The sequence below is a fragment of the Castor canadensis genome, chromosome X, assembly GCF_047511655.1.
Source record: "Castor canadensis chromosome X, mCasCan1.hap1v2, whole genome shotgun sequence".
Lineage (NCBI taxonomy): Eukaryota > Metazoa > Chordata > Mammalia > Rodentia > Castoridae > Castor > Castor canadensis.
In genome coordinates, this window is record NC_133405.1 from 86782562 (window position 1) to 86802758 (window position 20197).

A 20197-nucleotide genomic window follows, 5' to 3' on the forward strand; every position below is an offset into this window, starting at 1 on the left:
AAAGCAAGAAGTTAAAGAAATGGGAAAAACAAATACACAGACTGGAGGGAGAAAACAGAACAAGGTATCTGACAAGAAGATTTCAAAGTTATAAACAGGGAGCTTTAGTGTACTAATCGACAGTAACCTGAACAGACATTAGAGAGACAGAGAGAGGATTGACAATCAAAAAATTAAAAAAAAATGTAAGAATAAAAATAAAATATAAGTAAATGAAAGAAAAATCTATTTATAAAAATGTATTAAAATAAAATGAAAAAATAGAAAATTTAAAAAAAACAAAAAACCAAAAAACCTCCAATTTCAAATGCAGTGAAGTCTCAGTCTCCAATCCTGGAGATGGTGCCTCAGATGTTGTTCTGTAGTTGTCTCATCAAAGGGGATGCATAAAGTAGAACAAAACTACACACACACGCACAAAAAACACCCCACCAAGTGTCCCAAGTTCAAATGCAATACAGTTTCAGTAAGTTTTTCAGCTTGCAAGTGTAATTTGGTTGTTCTCTCATCAAAGGTAGGGAGACAAAGAAAAAAAAAAGAGTCTGGAGACAGTTCTGAGAATGGTGTCTGCAGCTGTGGCTTGCCTGCCTGCTGCTGTCAGCCTGCTGTTGCTGGAAGCGTTATTTATGCAGATCTCTGAGGTGAGCTTAGCACTCACCTGGCCCTGCAGGCTTTGTTTGCTCAGATTTCTCCTGTGCATGAGCCTCTGCTACAAGCTTTCCCCTTTCCAAGCACTGGGAAATGTGACACTGCCCCCATGTTGTCAGGCCTGCGTGTTTATTTACAGTTCATGTGGGAAGTTGGTCTTCCCCCCTCTCCTGTGCAGTTCTCCTCCCACCTCCGCTTTCACAAGCTTTCCTGTTCCTGATTACTGGGTTGTGCTGCTGCTCCTGCCAGCCACCATGTTTGTTTACAGCTCATGTGGGAAGTGGGTCTTCCCTCCTCTCCTGTGGAGATTTCCTCTCTCCACCACTCTCACAAACTTTCCTGCTCCTGGTTGCTGGGCGCATGCCCCCACTCCCGCCAGAGGCTCTCTGGCCTGACCAGCTTGTTTATTTAGTCCCAGGAAGGATTCCCTTCCCCCAATCTTCAGTGCTCAGGGCGCCCCACCCTCTTTCCAGCTTGTGTTTATTGTTCTTATTGCTTATTACTCAGTTTCTCTTTTTTTCCCCAGGTGGAGGTCAGTCTGTCCAGGGGGCTATGCTGCTCTGGCCCAGGCTTGTCTGTGGGAGTACTGCGGTACCACAAAGCTCACCTGGTCCGCATCTTCCCAAGCCATCTGGGCGCCGGCGACTGGCGGCCCAGGGGCCCTCCTGGTTTCTCCGTTTAACATGAAGTGGAGATTCTCTGCGCTGGCTGGAGGTGTGGAGGGGTCAAAGTTATGCCTTTTCTCAGTGATTATGCCTCCAAAGTGTGTCTCTGGCATATCTCCAAGATTTCACTATAGGAGGCTCGCTTTCTGCTTCCTCCCTCTAGCCGCCATCTTGGAATCCCCCTAATGAAACTTAAAGAATCCTTCCTTCCTGTTAAGAAAAAGAGGTCTCAAATGCAATGAGAGATTAAATACACCACGTACAAAAGAGTAGAAATTAAACTGAGAGATGGCTGCTCAAAAGTAATAATGGAAGCCGGAAAGCAGAATACCTTGATATGCACAAGGAGATAACCAGAAATCTAGAATTACATATCTTTCAAAATGAAAATGACTTAAGGAACAGGGACATTTTGAGACAAGCAAAAAGAGAGTTTGCAACCAATAGACATTTTCTAAAGAGTGAAATTCAAGTAGATGGAATGGTGAAAGTTGTAAGAGTCAAAAGGCAACACTGAGCAAACTTTGGCAAATATTTAAGTAAATCTAAACATGCATTGACTGTATAAAACCAAGCCTATGTCTTATGTGAAGGGGGTAAAATAAGATGGAATTAAAATACTTGGCCAAAAGTAGAGTAGAAGTTGGGACTGCATGATTGAAGTTAAGATCCTCTTAAAGTTTTGGAGGAGGGTTAAAACATAAACTAAAATTGGACTCTTGGCAGTTAAATATGCATGCTAAAATAGAGTAAGCACTAAAAGTATAGAACATTTAATTTCCAAATGATAGAGGAAGGAAATCCCCCAATCATTCCAAAATATGACATATTAGTTACAGTTTTCCAGATAATCAGAAACAATGGAAGAGAGAGAAAGAGAAAGAGAGAGAGAGAAAGAATTTATTGTGGAAATTGACTTACATGAATATGGCAACTGAGAAGTCCCACCATATGCCATTTGTAAACTGGAGAACCAGGGAAGCCAATGGTGTAGCTCAGTACAAGTGTGAGAAGGACTGAGAGGCAGGGAGCTGATGGTGTAACTCTTGGTTTGAGGTCAAAGGCCTGAGAACCTGGGAATCCTCTAATGAAAGTCCAGGATTTGAAAGCTCAAAGATATGGAGTTCTGAGGTCCAAGGGCAGGAGAAGATATGTGTCTCAGCTCCAGGAGATAGAGAGAGAGAAGAAGAAGAAGAAGAAGAAGAGAGAGAGAGAGAGAATTTTCCTTTTCTCTGCTTTTTTTGTTTTATCCTGAGGCCCTCAATGGATTGTATAGTGCTCAGCCACATTTGGTGAGGCAGATCTTCCTTAGTCAATCCACTGATTCAAATACCAATGTCTTCTAGAAACACCCTCACAGATATAACACCCAAATAATGTTCTACCAATGATCTGATTGTCTCTTAACCCAGTCAAGTTGACACCCAAAATTAACCATCACATGTGGAGGGAAAAAAAACAGGGAAAGGTGGGAAATAGAAAAAGTGGGACAAACATTAAAGCACGTAAATTCATAGAAATTACCACTAATCATAGTAACAATAAAAAACTAAATTTACCAACTTAAGCACAAAGATCATCAGATTATTTTTTAATCCTGCTATAAGAAGTTCACAAGAGATATACCTGAGATACAAGGGCACAAAAAAGGTGAATGTCTAACTATGGAAAAATAGTAGCAACAACAAAAATGTCATAGTGGCTATATTGATATCAGTAAAAAAACTGTGGAAGGCTGAGGGCGTAGCCCAAGTGGGAGAATGCTGGCCAGCATGCATGAGGCCATGGGTTCAATCCCCAGTACCAAAACAACAACAACAAAAGACTCTAGAGCAAAAAGCATTAGTAGATATAAAGATAGTCATTACATAGTGATAAAAAAACATTGATTCACCAGTAACATATAACAATTGTAAACTTATATGTATTTAATGCAACATAGGCTCAAAATTAATATAAAGAGAAAAACTGAAAGCTAAGAGAAATTGACAAATTGTACTATCACCATAAGAAATTTAATATATCTCTCTTAGTATTCATGAAGCAGACAAAAAGGAAGTAAAAGGATGGAAGACTTGAACATAACGATTAACAAATTTGAACTAATGGACATATATAGAATTCTGCACCCAGTAATTGGAAAATGCATATTATTTTTAAGCATGTATGGACATTTGTGAAAATTTACCATGCCCTTCTAGGTCATAACACTAACCTCAACAAATTTCAAAGGTGGATATCCTATAGGTCAACAGAATGCAATTAATTTAGAAGTCAATAATAAAAATATAAAGATACATTTAGAAATGGAAAACACTCTTATAAGCAACACACAAGTCTAATCAGTGGAAAATTTAAGACTATCTAGAGCTAATAAATAATTAAAATACTACATAGCAAAACTAAAGCAGTGGTTGCAAGTAAATTTTAGTTACACATTTATATAATAAAATAAAAAGGCTCAAAATTAGTTAGATAAGTTCCTAACTTAAGAAATGAGAAATGGAAAAACAGAATAAACTCAAAGAAAGTAAAGGAAGGAATATTACACCTGTAATTTCACAAAGTATTGCCAGACTCTTTTTTGGCTTACACTCCCACCAGTAGTGCCTAAGAATTCCCATTTCCCCACATACTCATCAATATTTGACGTTGTACCCCTTACTAATTTTTACCAATCTTATCTATATAAAGTATCAATTCTTTTAACATATGCTTTTCTCGTCATCAGATAAATTGAATGTCTTTTCCTATACTGGAGAACCATTCAAATTTTCCCTTCTGAATTATTTTACTCTATCATTTTCCATCTATTATTAAATTTTGAAAATATTCAAAAGGTAGAACCACATTACTGGTGACTGTATGTGGGGCATTAGAAAGAGGGAAAAGTTAAGAATGAGACTATCAGTTTGGACCTCTCTGAGTTACTGCTTCTTCTCACCAAACAGTGCCAGTTTTTCTTGGTTATGGTATCTGACTCTTCCAGTTATAATTTTTTTGATGGTAGTGGGGTTTGAACTCAGGGCAGGCAAGCACTCTACTGCTTGAGCCACACCTCCAGCCCTGGCTCTTTCAAACTTTGACTTTCTGTCCTTTAAATAAGTTCTGATTTATTAATAACCCTCTAAAAGAGTCCCAGATCTGGGAAAGGCCCTTCAGGTCATCTTCCCATTATAGACTACAATGATTTGACATAGCCACACCATTAATTGTGGTCTGATGAAGCACCTAGAACTCACCAATGCCATGGTGTGATAGTAGGAATTTCTGTATTTAAGGTTTGTGTCATTCATTTCACAAACCTACCTCACAAAGTACCTGTAGGGCCATGTATTATACAAACTTCCCTCATTCTTCACAGCAGCAGGCTGTTCATTCTGCATACATTTCCGGAGGCATACGATCTGGATTAGGAATGGAGCATAGACTAATGAGACCAGAAAATGGGTTACATTTTTCTAGGGAGCAAGTAAATTACAACAAAGTTGTTGCTAGTTAAGTTTCCCAAACATAGACCACCCTTCTTTCCACTCATCTATTTCACAGATACTCACCATTAGTCGTAAACTGCTTATGAAGACTATTCCTTTTCCTTGAGACAAGCCATATCATGTACTCCATCACTGTAGATCCAAACCATCCTTCAAAAAAACAGCTTAAAGTCAGATTTATGAGCACAGACTCTGAAGACAGTCAGACATTTGAATTTGAGTATTGTTTCCACAATTTGCTATCTGTGAAGTCTTGGACAAATTACTTAATTTCTCTGAGTCTTGCTTTACTTGTTTGAAAAACAACATCTGTATTTTAGCAATATTATAAAGATTAAGTTAGATTATGTGAGCCAGGCACCAGTGGTTTATGCCTATAATCCTAGCTACTTGGAAGGCTGAGATGGGTCATGGTTTGAGGCCAGCCCAAGCATATAGTTCTCTAGGTCTAGAGAACTATTAAGTATCTCCAAAAATAACCAGGGAAAAATGGACTAGAGATGTGGCTCAAGTGGTACAGCACCTGCTTTGCAAGCATGAAGCCCTAAATTCAAACCCCAGACCCACCAAAAACAAAGTCACATGTATATATTAAAACCTTTAAACATGTTTAATCCTCCATGAATATCAACAATTATATACTATTGATATTCATTGGTATAACCATGCATGATCATAAAGCAGAAGTAAATTAGGAAAGAATCATAACGAAATGGGAAGAACACTAATTCTGAAAAAAGGAGGTCTAGGTTCAAGTTCTGACTACCATTGAGGAATCTTGAGTACACAAACATAAATGTGAAAGAAATGTTTCAAGAATGATGAGTGGGTACCTGCTAGCCAACCTCCCATAGTCCCATCCTCCACCTTTCTTAGCCTCTAGTAATCATTGTTATACATTCTGATCAACTTTTTGAGATGGAAGTTCTTGACCCAGGCTGGTCTTGAGCTCCTGAACTCAAGTGATACTCTTGCCTCAGCCTCCTGAGTGCTGGGATTACAAGCACGTACCACCATGCCCAATTCTAATCAACTTTTCTTCAGCACCCACATATCAGAAAGATTATCTGGAACTGATCTTTTTTGTACCTGAGTTATTACACTTAGCACAATGTCCTCTAGTTTCATTTTGCTGCAAATGAGAGGATATCATTCTAATATTCTATTGTGGTGCATACACAATGCAATACACATTCATCTGCTTGAATGCAATGAATACACATTCATCTGCTTTTTTGGGGGCAGTAGTGGGATTTGAACTCAGTGCCTCATACTTGCTAGGCAGGCCTTCTTACCACTTGAGCCACTCCTATTTTTAGTTTCTTGAGGAACCTCCATACTGTTTTCCATAGTTGGCTGTACAAATTTACATTCCCACCAATAGTGTATGAGAGTCCCATTTTCTCCACATCATTTGTTTGTCTTTTTGATAATACCATTCTGAGGTGACATATTTCATTGTGAGTTTGTTGTTTGCTTTTTTTACCATTTACAAACATTTGGAATTTTATTTTTTTAAAAAAATCATCACAACCATGAACATTGTTAAAGCTAGAGGCTCTCCTAAATTTCCACAATAATATTGAGCATGCACATAGGGCATTGTAAAGTCTTAAACAACAATCTTTAAAAGAGAGGAAAACTTGGCACACTACCATTAAACCTGTTTTAATGTTTCTTCACAAATGGTGAAAAACACTAATGTATGGACAAGGAATAATCATAATGTGTGTCCAACATTGTAAGTATGGAATTATAAATTTAAAACATTTTCTGTTTCCAAAAATAAATCTGGTACACAATGCAGCTTTTTAAGGTCTCTGAATCTAGTTGGGCCAGTCTCTGCCAGAGTTCCTGATGGTGCTCATCTTTATCCATTTCCCCTGGTCTTCCACATCTGCCTCTTCTTCCTTCCTTCTGTTCCACTGAGGGTCTGGGGGGGGACCAATTTGTCTTCCTCTATCAAAGCCACCTCAGTCCATGCCATGGCTAGTATGGGCAGTCATCTCTGTCTCCACTACGGCCGCCTCTGAACATTCCACCAGGACCATTGTGATCTATGAGACCACCCTCAACTTCACCCTCTGCCACCACAGCTTCCTCTGCCATGATCACCACTTGGAGGCTGGAAGAATAACAGGAGGAAGTCCTGGGGCTTTGGGGCCCTACATTGGTTGCATTCTGTTCTCCATGCAAAGTTCTGGTTTCCAAAACCTGAATTAGGACACTGTCAGTCTCCAGATTGGTGTTTGACACACTCCTCTACAGGGGTTCCCCCAGGATTCTCAGAAGTTTCCCTTGTCTGTTCCATGGTCTCCATGCCACTCATTGGTCCCTCCCCTCCATTGTCTGTTCCATGGTCTCCATGCCACTCATTGGTCCCTCCCCTCCAGAACCACTAAGACCTCCGCAGAGTGGTGGTGGCATCCTTCTGCCCTCATGAAGTGTTGTACCACCCCCCACTCACATGGTGTTCCTTGAAGGCTTCTTCTGGACAAGAGAATCTTTTGTTTGCTCCCTTGAAAATCTTTCCCACCAAACCACCTTTCTGCAGCCTTGGCAATTGGCAGGTCATAGGACACCATGGCATCACCTTTGGGCTTTTCTGTTTCCTTACCTAGGTACATATGAATCACCCAGTTCTCGTGTTCATCTTAACAACCCCACACAGCTTAAAGAAGTCTGACAGATCATTGAAAATCACATTGTCATTTAATCCTTGCATATAAACTACACTATTGTCAGAGTCTTCGTCAGGGTCTACAGGTGGGCCTAGATCATGGTATGGTCCTTCATCCATGGGTTTACCGTGCTTATTGAAGCCACCTCACTCTCCAGCATGCATTCTACTTATCCTTCTCCCCATCTACCTCTGTCCATGCCTCCACCATCAAATCCCAATCTTACCCTGCCCCAGTTATCAGGAGCACTCATGCTCATGGTCCAGAAAATCCTCCAAAATCCTGTCCATAAGCACCCATGCTGCTGGAGTGGTCCTGCTTGAATGAACACTGCTGCCCATAACTGCTCTATTGGCTATACTGACTTGGAGCCTTGCTGTAGGATTCAGAATGGGGGAATAAAGTAGTGGGAAGCTGCAGCCCATAGCTGCTTTATTGAACATAGCTACTCTGCTGTCTATAGCTGCTTGGTTGCCCATAGGTATTATCCTGAGAGTAATGCTCTGATCATAACCAGTCAGCTGTGTATAGCCATAGCTGGCAGGAGGATAGGATGGAGGTGTGGTGAGTGGCTACATGGGGCACAGGCAGCTCCCAGGAGCTTGGGGATAACTGTAGTTACTCTGTCTATATCCTAAAGTGAGCTAGTGTCAGCAAGCTTATTACCATCCTGCAGTCTTCCAAGGGTGGTGGCTGCTGGCTGGTGTCTATAGGCTGTGTAAGCAGGCTGAGTGCCAGATGCAGACTGAGCTGCATAGGAGGCCTGGGTGGTGGTGACTGTAGCAGTGGTGGTATCATAAGCACTGGTACTATATCCCTGGACAGGCTGACTGTAAGTCTGGAGGATGGGGAAGGCAATTGGAGTAGTATAATCAGTGGGAGGCTATGAGAAGTTGCATATGTGATCTGTCCATGGGTGATAGTGTTCTGAGCCTGGGTATTGCTGACATCAGCATAGGTTCTATACCTTTGATGTCCACATGCTGGGATTGTCTGTGCATATTCTTTTTCTTTTAAAAAAATTTTTGGTGGTACTGGAGTTTCAACTTGGGTCTTCATGCTTGCTAGGCAGGCACTAGTGCTTGAGCCACATCTCCAGCCCACTGTACATATACTTGAGTTGGATGGGTGATATAAGTACTGTAGGCAGTCTCCTGCCTCCATGTCTTCAGTGCTGGGATTACAGGAGTGCACCACCACATCAGCCTCATTGTGGTTTTGACTTGCATTTCCCTGATAGCTAATGAAGCTGATCAATGTTTCATAAATTTTTTGGCCATTTGACTTATTCTTTTGAGACATGTATATTCATACTCCAAACACCAATAGAAATAATACAGTATAGTGTGTACAGAACAGTGGGGGAGCTACTATTTCATAATAGCCTACTATGTATTTTATGAATGACTAGAAGAGATAAGCTTGAAAGATCCAAACACAACATAATTGAGATGAAAATATTAATTACCTTGACTTTATCAGTACATAGAACATGCATATTTTGAAATATTGCACTATCCCCCATAAACATGTACAATTGTCACATGCTAATAAAAACATTTAAAGTGTTTAAGGAGATGAAAACATTTTTTAAAACCCATTATTTAATCATTACTAACTGCAACTATACATCAAATAATCACATGGTACTTCATAACTTTTTACAATTAAAATAATAATTTTCTAAAGAAAGAAAAAAAGAGAGATGTATAGAATGTGCCTGGAGTGTAGGTTCTGTGGAAGAACTTTGTAAGATGGTAATACCACAGAGGGTGTTGAATGTCAAGCTTGGGATCTTATAAGGAGTCAGGAGTGAATGGCTTTGTACTTCAAAACGTCACTCCAGAAGTAAAATGGAGTCTGAGTTTGTACATGCTATAGTTTGGGTATGGCTCAAGAATGTCCCCCAATTACTCAATGTGGTAATGTTAAGAGATGATGTAACCTTTAGTTGAGTTAGTGCAAGGTAATTAGGTCATCAGAAGCATTAACTTCAGAAAGTTCTCATGGGAGCCCAGATAGTTTCCATACAAGTGGGTTTCTATAAAAGAGAAACAATGGCCACTTCCCACTTTTTCTGGTTTCCTCTCTTGGCCTGTCACATGCCCTTCTATCATTGTGAAGCCATCTGCCATAAGGCCCTTACCACAATTGAGATGATGCTGGTGCCATGTCTCTGAGCTTCCAAAAACTGTGAACTCTTTTCTTTATAAAGTTCCTCGCCTCAGGCATTTTGCTACAGCAATAGAAAACAGCCTAATATAGCATCCAAGATTCTTTGCCTTATGAATCTTTCTACAGATTATTTGGGTCTTTTATGTATCTAGTTACTCACTAGTTTAGCTGTCTGTGCATCTTTGCCTTCATTCGCAACACAGCCTTTTATCTTATGCTCTGTAGAAGAAACTCCAATTCTTGGCCAGATCCACTTGTGTTGGCACAACCTTCCAAGGCTGGATGAATCAAATGGTGCCAAGGTTATAGTCAATTCTCCCAATCTTAGAAATAAGATTCTTTGTACTATTAGTGTCTGTCTCTGACTGCTGTGTCCTGGCCTAGTTCTATCTCATCTTATTCCTCTTTCTGATTGGTGTCAGGACAGCTCATAAATGAGATCCTAGATTTTTTCATTCCAACATGTTCAGTTGTTATTATAGTGTAATTCTTTCTGTCTGCTGTTACCTCCTTCCTTGATATGAAGAGAGAGACAGAAAGGGCCACTGGCAGGCACTCCTTTAGGTAAATGTGGTCAGTCCATCCCAAAGCACTTGCCAAGAAACTCCTCCTACCTCATTTTTAATGTAGTTTCTTTTAAACAAATTATTTCAAAGCAAATTATTTTTTTGTTCTGTTACTTTTTTGAGGTAGTGGGGGCTGGACTCAAGGCTTTGTGTTGCTAGGCAAGCACTCAGCCCTTTTAAAAAATTTTTATGTTGAGATAAGGTCCTACTAAGTTGCCCAGGCTGACCTTGAATTTGTGATCCTCCTGTTTCAGCCTCCTGAGTAGCTGGAATTATAAGCATATCTCATGGTGCCCCACAATTCTATTACTTTTTTGACACTTTTATTTCAAAGGAGCTATCCAAGCAGACAAAAGTGATCCCCACTACAAGCAATCCCCTCATTGGTTACCAGGGAAACACCCTCTGCTGATAAAGACCCAATGTAGTACCAACCTCATAGTTGAGGGAGGGCAGGAAAGACCTTCCACAAAGTTGATAGCTAGTCTGCAGGCCAGGATATGGGGATCAGGCAATGGCAATCCTATTTTCTCAAGTCCTGGGGGAAAAGGGAACAGATAGTCAATTGCTGTCAGTAAGACAGAAAAACACCATGGTTGTGGATTCTAAGTGTTTCTTCGAGGCTAATCAGAGTCTCTCACCACCTCAGGAACCTCCATCCACCCTCACTGTGCAATTCTCAATGTTTGACTCCTATTCTTAAAAGAATCATAGAGCACACAACTAGTTGTCATTTTGGAAACTGAAAATCAGAGATGAGCCACAGGTCTGTGGAAGAGTAATTAATGACTATTAGCAGTCTCAGCTCTCACAATGACAATTTGTGAGACCCTTGGCCAAACTTTTTTTTGGGCCTCAGTCTCTCCAACTGCCAAATGAAGGGAGAAAGAATTGAAACAGGACCCTTTGAACTCTTATGCAATCTGAGTCAATACTGTCTCTTCCCTTCTCCACCATGAGGTTAACTTTGGAGTTCTAACAATGAGAAAGAACACCACCAAACCAGTCTCTCCCTCACATGAAAAGTGTGTACATTCCATCTCTGATATGCATCTCTACCCTTTCAAGTGAACTCACATGATGACCTTTGTATAGTCCATGGTGAATGAGCAGAGAAAAAGTAAATGATCCCCAGGGGAGTTGCATTGAAAGTGTTGGCCTCATTAATGAGGTGTGTTCATCAACAGAGCTAATCTCCTATGCACTAATAAGCAGTTTAATGGCCTTGTCTGAGCTTCCCACAGAAAAATACCAGGAAGAAAGAGGTCCCCAAATAGTTATTTTTCCTATGAGAAACGAAGCATGGAAGGAAGGAAACTGGCACTACTTAAGGACCTAAGTCCCTGTACTTACTATATACTTCATGTACCATCTTATTCTGATATAAGGAGATTCTAGCTATGGTATCTGTCATCCACTGATCTCCCAAAATTGATTCACATTTATCCCTTACCATACCCTGTATATTGCCCTTCCTTGGTTGAAGAAGATGATTTACCCCCATAGAGGAGACTTAATCTACGGTAGATGAGGAAATTGAAGTTCCAAGGATTGAAATAGATTGCCCAAGGTCACACACTAGAAAGCGTCAGCTAGAATTGGAACCCAATATTTCTGATATGTCAAGTCTTGTTTTTATTACCCCTTACAAGGACACTTTCATATCTCTCTTCTTGAGGACTAAGAATAACAGACCAAGGTTAAGTCTCAAGAATATTAAATAGGAAACTCAATAAGCTTGTGAGCTATGAGTCCCAAAAGATGTTTCAGATTGTGAATGACTTTCATATTTTAGGACTTAAAGTGTACCCAAATAAGCAAAATACCTTTGAAAGCTGATAAATGAATTAGATTTCCATTTAAAGAAGAACATGCTATGAGACTCCAGTGAGAGATCAGTACAGCCTCAATTGACTCTAATTCTCTTCCTCAGTCACCCCACTTTCTGTACCATTAAAATGTTCTATCTTCTGTAGCCTCAAAAGTGGTAAAAGGTGTCAGTCTTCTGGATTTCCCCAGCCTCCTTCAGATTCTAGGAGATAAAGTCCAGGACCTCATCCCTTGGCCAATGATGTCTCAGCATCATGAACTTATCCACCACAAAGAGCAAAGGAAGGAGTAGGAAGAGCATAGTGAGGTGGCAAGAGCTGAACTGCTTTTTCTCACAGTGTAATAAACTGATGGTGAGAAGGCTCTCTGCAATTTTCTCCCTGGTTCTGGCCAAATCATTTGACATAAGCCAGAAAGCTTCCATGGACACAGTCACGAATTCACACCTACGCACACCTAATGCCTTCCACATACATAGGTTTCCTGCCTGGTACTAAATCCTATACCAGGTGATTAAGCAACCTCATTGTATTAACTCCTCCAAATAACATTAGAAAATGGGGGTAATAATATGGGGGTAAATATTCTTTAAGTACTTATTATGTTCCAGGTCCTATTCTCTGGGCTTTGCGTATATTAACTTATTTAATCCTCACAATGACAAATCTTTGAGGAAAGCTCTACTGTATTTTATCAATTTTCAGATGCACTTTTTAAAACATTGTAGAGCTGGAGGTGTGGCTCAAGTGGTAGAGCTCTTGCCTAGCAAGCGTGAGGCCCTGAGTTCAAGCCCCAGAAAGTAAATAAAAATTTATTTAAATAATTTAAATAAGTAAATAAATAAATAACAAATAAATAAATGATTTACTTCAACAATATTTACTGCAAAAAGTAAATAAATAAATGCAAAAACTTTGTAACATCTCTGAAATCTTGAGGAATCTTGTTTAATTTTAATACCCTTTAATTTTACATTACAGTGTTTAATTTAGACTACTATAACAAAATACCATAAATTGGGGTGCTTACAAACAATAGGAATTTTTTTCTCACAGTTCTGGAGGCTGCAAAGTCCTAGAACAAGGCACCAGAAGAGTTGGTGCCTAGAGAGGGTCCACTTCCTGGCTCAAAGCAAGCCTCTTTTTGCTACAGCCTGGCACAGTAGAAGCAATAAACTAGCTAGGAAGTGCTTACTTTTTAAGGGTAACCTAACCACCTTCTCAAAGACCCCACGTCCTAATGCTATCACTTTAGGGTTAGAATTTCAATGTATGGATTTTGGAGCGACACAAACATGCAGACTGTAGTAAGCATTTATCATGAATTGTACATTTGTTAGTGATTATATCTCTCACTAAACTGTAAGTTCTGTGAAGAAGAAAACTTTGACTTTCACCATCTTATCCCCAGCTTTCAGCACACAGTAAATGCTCAGAAAATGCTGAATAAATTAATCATACAATTAATAATTAGACACCTCAAACTGGAAAGGTGACTAGAATTAACCATCCCTCTACTTGTAGACAGAAATACTTGCAAAATTGACCTATACTTTAGTTTGGATCCGGAATCTCCCCGAAGTCCCCTATGCTTATGGCTTAATCACCAGTCCTGGTGTTACTGAGAGGGGGTGGAATCTTTAAGTAGTGGGGCCCAGTAGGAGATCTTCCAGTCATTGGGAAAATCTCCTTTCCTCTCATTTTTCTTGTTATCTACCCCCAATAAGCCTATTATGCTTGTGCTTAGTTCTAGACCCAATATCTCATTAAACTTGTATCTCATAGCAGCTCTATAGTGTAGGCAGATCATGACTCATTATCTCCATTTTACAAAGGAAGATACTGAGGCCAAAGTCATGCATTGCCAATGACAGAGCTATCCTGGTTCTCATATCAGTGATCTTTCTATCACACATTCTTTCTCTGGACATGTAGATGAAAAATAATACCTATAATTTATTGAGTACTTATTCTCTGTGAAGCTTTGTGCTAACTATTTTACATTTATTAACTAAATTGAGAACATGGTTGGTGGTGTGTACAGAATAAATTGGAGGAAAGATTGGGGGTGATCACCAGATAGAAGGCTTTTGAAGTTGGTCAGATATAATAAGAATTCACACTAGGAAACTGATGATGGGGATGGAAAGTAAAGGAAAAGTGAGAGAGATTTCCATTGAATTAGCTAGAAAACAAAGAATCTTGAGGAAATAGGACAGATGAGTTTTAATGGAAGAAAAAAGAAGAAAAATGTATACTATAAAGAACAATGCTAGCCAGACATGGTGATATACACTTATAATTCCAGCATTTGAGAGGCTGAGGCAGGAGGATCACAAGTTCCAGGTCAGCCTGGGCTACATAGCAAGACTTTGTCTCAAAATATATAAATAAAATAAAAAAGAAGTATGTTGTTCAGCACCTGGGAAGCTGGATATCTTCTGATATGTGCACATTTCAATCACCATACTCCTGTTTATTCCTTCCTAAAGATGGAACTTTTCTCAAATGTAAGTTTTCACTGGTAGCTCCAAATGCATCTCACTTACTTCCATGTGCTGGCCATAAATCCTGCTCCATAGTCCCTCAAAGTTCTATTAGTGTTCACCTTTATGATGGGAATGGTATGTCTAGGGTAAAGGAGAGTTTGGCAGAGTCTTTCTCTGGATTTTGGGTCTGTACAATCTAGATTAGGAGGCTCCTGTTGTGGTCAGATCCATCCTGTCTTCCAAACACAAATTTCTACCTATATCTGAAATTGAACATGTTTAAAATCTGCTTTTAATCCAACCTGTTTGATTTTCTAGCTTTTATAAACAATCTCTCCAATCTCCCAGCCCCAAGACTGCAAGCCTTGAAATCATCCCAGACTTCTCCCTCCCTCCATTCTCCAACATTGAATCAATCACCAAGCCCTGTCAATTCTACTGCAACAGGGCTGACATCAATGTATGTCTTTTCATCTGCACTGCCCAAATTAAAGTCCTCATTGCCCCTAATCTGGATTATTTTAATAACTGCCCTAACCTCCTCTCTCACTCATCTGTATATTCTGTATGAAACATCTACCCACTTACTGAGCCCTTATGATGACCCATACATCAGACTAGTTAGTAAAGCTATGATGGTCTTGTCTTTAAGAAACTTAGCATCTAATTAAATAATATAGGTTAAAAATGACAAAAAAAAAACTCCCACCAAGTGTTATCTTGGAAGCATGTACTAAAATTCTGTGGGAACACAGAAAAGTGAATAAATATAACACTTTATTGTGGTTGTTGGAGGAAGGGTTCTATAAGAAGGCTTTATAGAAGAGGTAACATTTGAGCAGAAAAGTATTTGGCCTGGTAAAGAAGAGGGAAGGTAGGCAGAGATAAGCATTGTGTGATGGTATGAAGTGATAAGTGATACTGTTGAGCAGCCTGAATGGTCAAAATATAAGGACTTTGCCAGTAAGGCAGGGTGTAGGACTCAGTGAGACCAGATAGTAACCCAAGCAACTTTTCAAGGAAGTAGGCTGGGAGTAGGATTATACAGTCACCTCAGGCAAGATTCAGGCTCAGGGTGCTGCTCAGGAGGAAGTTTGTTTCCTAGCAATACAGAATTAGGATTAGATTAGAAATGTGTCCAGGACCTCCTTCTTGCCCATTTGAGCAATGAGCCTAACTCACTGTGGCTTACCTTTTCCCACAAGGGCAAAATCAGAATTGTTCCCAGTTCTCCTCCTGCCAAATGTCATCACCAGCAAGCCTCACTTACCTTTCCAGCAGCATCTTCAGGCTGTGCTTCCCAGGACCTGTCTGAGCTTTTCCCAATGGCACATCAAACCCCTTACAGGTTCCTCTCCAGACCTCAAGAGCAGTGGGCAGGAGACATAGCCTCAGTACTAGGGTTTCTGTTTTTATCTCCTTACCCCAAAACGCTCATTCTCATTCTCCGCTGATGCTTCTTAACTTCATAGCCTTGCTGCATTATGCTCCTTTGTGTGCATGAGAGAGAGAGAGAGAGAGAGAGAGAGATGAATGAATTTCCATTCGTTCCTTCCGAATGGAGATTCTGTAAACTTTTGCCACTTGTGGATTCCTCACAGTGCTCAGGGACTTGAAAACTAGGGATCCAGTGATGTTGGCTGGGTAATCGAGAAAGTACTGCGCTTTAAATCCCTACCAGTGCTTCGTGTACTTTATGTTCTAGGAATGTAATTCCTGCCCACTGCAAGTTTGGCCAGAAATTCTCCTTAAACTTGCAAGTGCATGCCTTCGTTTCTCAGATTCCCCCTCTTTAAATCCCCACTCCGTTCAAAATCACTCCTATAGAGCTCTTTTCTTTTGTGGCGGACTCTCTTCATCTCTCTCCAGATCCCCAGCCTGCGTCTGTTTCCCCTGGAAAGTCCTAGCCCATGTCCCTCTCTCTCTCTGGTGGCCCCCCAGCCCCGTCCCCGCCTCCTCTCAGCCCCTTTCTCTGCAGCCCTATTCTCTAGAGCCTTCTCTTCAGCCCCGCAGCCCCCGCCTGTCACTGCGCCTGTGGATATACACCAGACTCGCTCCCCTCCCCTTCGCAGCTCTCCTGTAGCCCCTCCCCAGGGCGGTTTTAGGGCCAGAGGCTCTTGCTAATCCACCCGGGTCCCAACCAGCCCGGCCCCTTGGTGACTCATGCTCTCTTTTAGCAGACAAAGAGGAGCCTAGTTGGGTGACCAGCAAGCAGGCTACAAGAAGGTTCGAAACCCTTCAGCGGAGCCAGCGGGCAGACCATACATACGGTCTCTGGTCACTGGGCTGCTCTGCGCCCTCCGCGCCGCCAGAGAGGCCGCGCTCCATCCCTATGCGTTCCTCTTCTCCCTCTCTCCCTCTCCCAGGACCTAAATCAGATTCATCCCCCTGCTCACTGGGTAACCCCGCCCGTCAGGGGCACCCAGGCTCCGGGCAGTAGATTGCCAAGGAGAGCTTCACCACAGCTGCAGCACCGCCACTCCCCCCCGCCCCCCCACATCACCAGCGTCGCCGGCTTCTCACTGGCTCAAACTGCAACCCGGCTGTCCACGCCTCCGCTATCCTTTGGGCAAAGGCGGCGCAGGACAAGCCTTGTTGCTCAGCACCGGCGCCCCAGGTCTTATCAGCCACGGGGCCCACGATCACCTAGCAAGGTAAGTAGTTAAGACTGCTTGAAGGAACAGGTGGCCGTGGTGCTCTCCAGTGTGGCCAGGATCCAGACAGGAGGATGCATGCGGAAGGGGAAGGGAGAGGAGGGGGCAGAGCTGAGGGAGGGAGCACCCTAACGCCATTCCATTGCAGGTAGTTTTGAAGCCCAGTGAACATCCCGCTGTCCCATCCCAAACTTGCAAGGGTGGGCGCCACCTTCGAGGTGTGAAAAACACTTCCTTCTTTCCCTTCCTGCCAAGAACACGCCCTTGAAATCAAATCCTTAGGAAGTGTACCATCTATCAGGGCTGGGTTCTCCACAGTCCAGAAAGGTGCAGTATGGGGCAGAGGCGCCTAAGCCCCCTCCCCAGGCTGCGGATCAGGACTCCCCACCCCCAGCCCATCCGCCTTCACTCAGAGGGCGGGGACAGCTCTCTGTTTCATCCAGCCCCAAGAAGCTTTCCTCTACGCTAAGCCACAGTTTATTCATCTGTCAAATGGAGATACCAAAGTCCACTCACAGCCCTGCTGTGAGAATTACGGGAGGTAATGTATATGAAAAAGCACAGCACAGCTCTTGACATGCAATATCCACTTACTTCTATTTCTCTTTCTTCTTGACCCTTCAACCTTTAAATGACAGAAATCTGGCGAATTTCCTGTGGGGTCGGATTCTCCACCACCTAAACAGAAATCATACTGAATTAGCTGCCTCGGGGACAGGTCTGGGGAGGAAAGTGGGCCTGGGCAGGAAAGATCCAGGAAGAAAAAGAGAAATCCAACCATGGCGAGGAGAAACTCGGTAACTGAAGAAATCCGGGAAGAGGAAGAGTCCTGACAGTGGGAGGAAATACCAGAAGGGGGAATACAACCTGAGAAGGAGGTGGAGCCACAGGAATTTGAACGGGGGAGCCCCAGGCCAAAAGATGCCCCAGGAAAAAACTCTCAGAGATTTATGGAGGACATTGGAACAAAAGTGGTGCCACAGAGAAAGAGGGGACAGGGAACTTCATGCGACAAGAAACCCCAGAAACCCAGGAGACATTGCAGAAAAGGGGCGGAGCTAAAACAAGCAGGGAGGAGATTATCAGAGAGATGGGACTGCAGAAAATGGGTGGGTCCCCAGAGATGCAAGGAAGGGTCTCTAAGAAACAGAATTATGAAAAAGAGTTCAGGTCAGGTAGAGACAGAGAAGGTTTCCTAAGACAGAGGAAAACTACATAAGAACAATAGAGGGAAGAACACTGTGCCAGGTTTTTAGGGAAGGGAGTACAGAAAAGAGAAAAGCAAAGATGTGAGAACAGATAGTCCCCCAAAGAGATAAGATTCCAGAAAAAAGGTGAAGCTCCAGGGAGAGATGAAGGGGTGGGAACCGGATAGAAAAAAAGCAGGGAGGGGACGCATAAAAAGTGGTATAACCTCAAGATGTGTGTATGTGGGGGTGGGGAACTCTGCAAAAGAAAAGACCCCTACAGTCAGCACAGTTCATAGATCTAAGAGTCAGAGTCCTCAGAGAAAGATATGATCCCAGAAAAAAAGATGAGTCTCCAGGGACACTGACAGCAAATTCTAGAAGAAAGTTAAGACTCAATAAAAGGAACAGATGACTGCTACCAAGTATGGGATTTCTTTTTAAGGTGATGAGAATGTTCTAAATGTTATATGGTGTGGTTGTGACTATCCTGATAACCATTGAATTGTACATTCTAAATGGGTGAATTGTGTGGCAGCTGAATATCTTTCTATATAATTTAATATGTTCAATATAATTCAATATACATATACAAATATGAAAGGAAGAGAAAGGGAGCACCCATGTACACATGTCTTAGTATCATAGGAAGAAGAACCCTAGAGAGAATTTCAGACTTCCAAAATGGATGGCCATAGATACAGAATGATGGGATACCAGGGAAAAGGATGCACTGCAAAATGGGTAGGATACAAAAAAGGAGTAACTCTAGTGATTTATGGCAGGGGGGCTATATTAAAGAAATAAATAAAGAAAAGGGATGAAGTCATGGGAATGTAAATAGGGAGTTTTAGGTATGAAACAAAACTGCCTAAAAGTAGAGGATTCTCAGCTCTTCAGGGAAGAAACCCCAGGAGAGAAGTAGTTTGCCAATAAGGGTTACCACCCTAGTGATTTAGGGATGGACCTCCAGAAGACAGTATGAATTCCACGGACTTAAGGATCATGACTCTAAGATAGGTATTGAACTTTAGGAAATGGCTCTAGCATTAGATATTGGCTAAAGGTGTTGAGAAAAGGGGGAATAAGACTCTTAAGGCAGTAGAGCTTAAGAGACCCAGGGCAAGAAAGAGCACGTCATAAAAGTCAGGGTGCCAGACACTTGGGGAGGAGAGCAACCTAAAGAGAGATATTGGCGTCCAGAAAAAGGGAAGTCTCTGGGAAAGAAATGAGGGAGGGGCCTTTCAGGGAGGAGTTTTACCCCAGGAGAGGGCTGCAAAGGCCTGAACTCAGAGTTTTACCTGTTTTTCCACTGGGCTAGCCAGTAAGGCTGAGATGTCTATGGCTTAAGGCTATGGTAGATAAGGAGAATCAAGGAGGGAATGGAGCTGGGCCACCGCTCCAAGCCTTGAAGTCTTAATTAAAACTTTCCCTATTCCTCAGGAGGCTGAGGCAGAAGAATATCGAGTTCTAGGCCAGCCTGGGCTATATAGTAAGACCCTGTCTCAAAAAACAAAAAGAATAAAACAACAATAAAGCCAAGCAAACAAACAAAAAAACCCCTAAAAACGTCCAGACCCCTATCTCCTTCCTTCCTTTACCATAGCTTCCCAACTTGGTCCTAATCTTAAAGGCCTTTTATAACCACTAAAATTTAAATGGTATTTGGATAGAGGGATCTCCTTTCTTTTCTCAGATTTCAACTACTTAGGTACTAGCCTAAGATTTTTGATCCTGTGCTCATTTAAGGCTCACTTTGTTTTCACTATTTCATTAATGTGTCATCATTATTGCAACCACTGTTGTCAG

At 41.7% G+C, this 20197-nt stretch overlaps 1 long non-coding RNA gene and 1 pseudogene across 2 annotated transcripts; both read right to left on the reverse strand.

Annotated features, from left to right (window-relative positions):
* Window positions 1–3872: 3872 nt before the first annotated feature.
* LOC141419717 (uncharacterized) lies at window positions 3873–18186 on the reverse strand. 2 transcript variants are annotated; one of them, XR_012444339.1, is made up of 6 exons: window positions 17796–18186; window positions 15972–16037; window positions 10665–10767; window positions 9824–9941; window positions 4871–4957; window positions 3873–4720 (listed from the first exon to the last, which is right to left on the reverse strand). It is a non-coding gene; the product is annotated as an uncharacterized lncRNA (long non-coding RNA). The 2 variants fall into 2 exon arrangements; XR_012444340.1 differs by lacking the exon at window positions 9824–9941.
* LOC141419796 (RNA-binding protein EWS pseudogene) lies at window positions 7180–8652 on the reverse strand (annotated as a pseudogene).
* Window positions 18187–20197: the final 2011 nt, after the last annotated feature.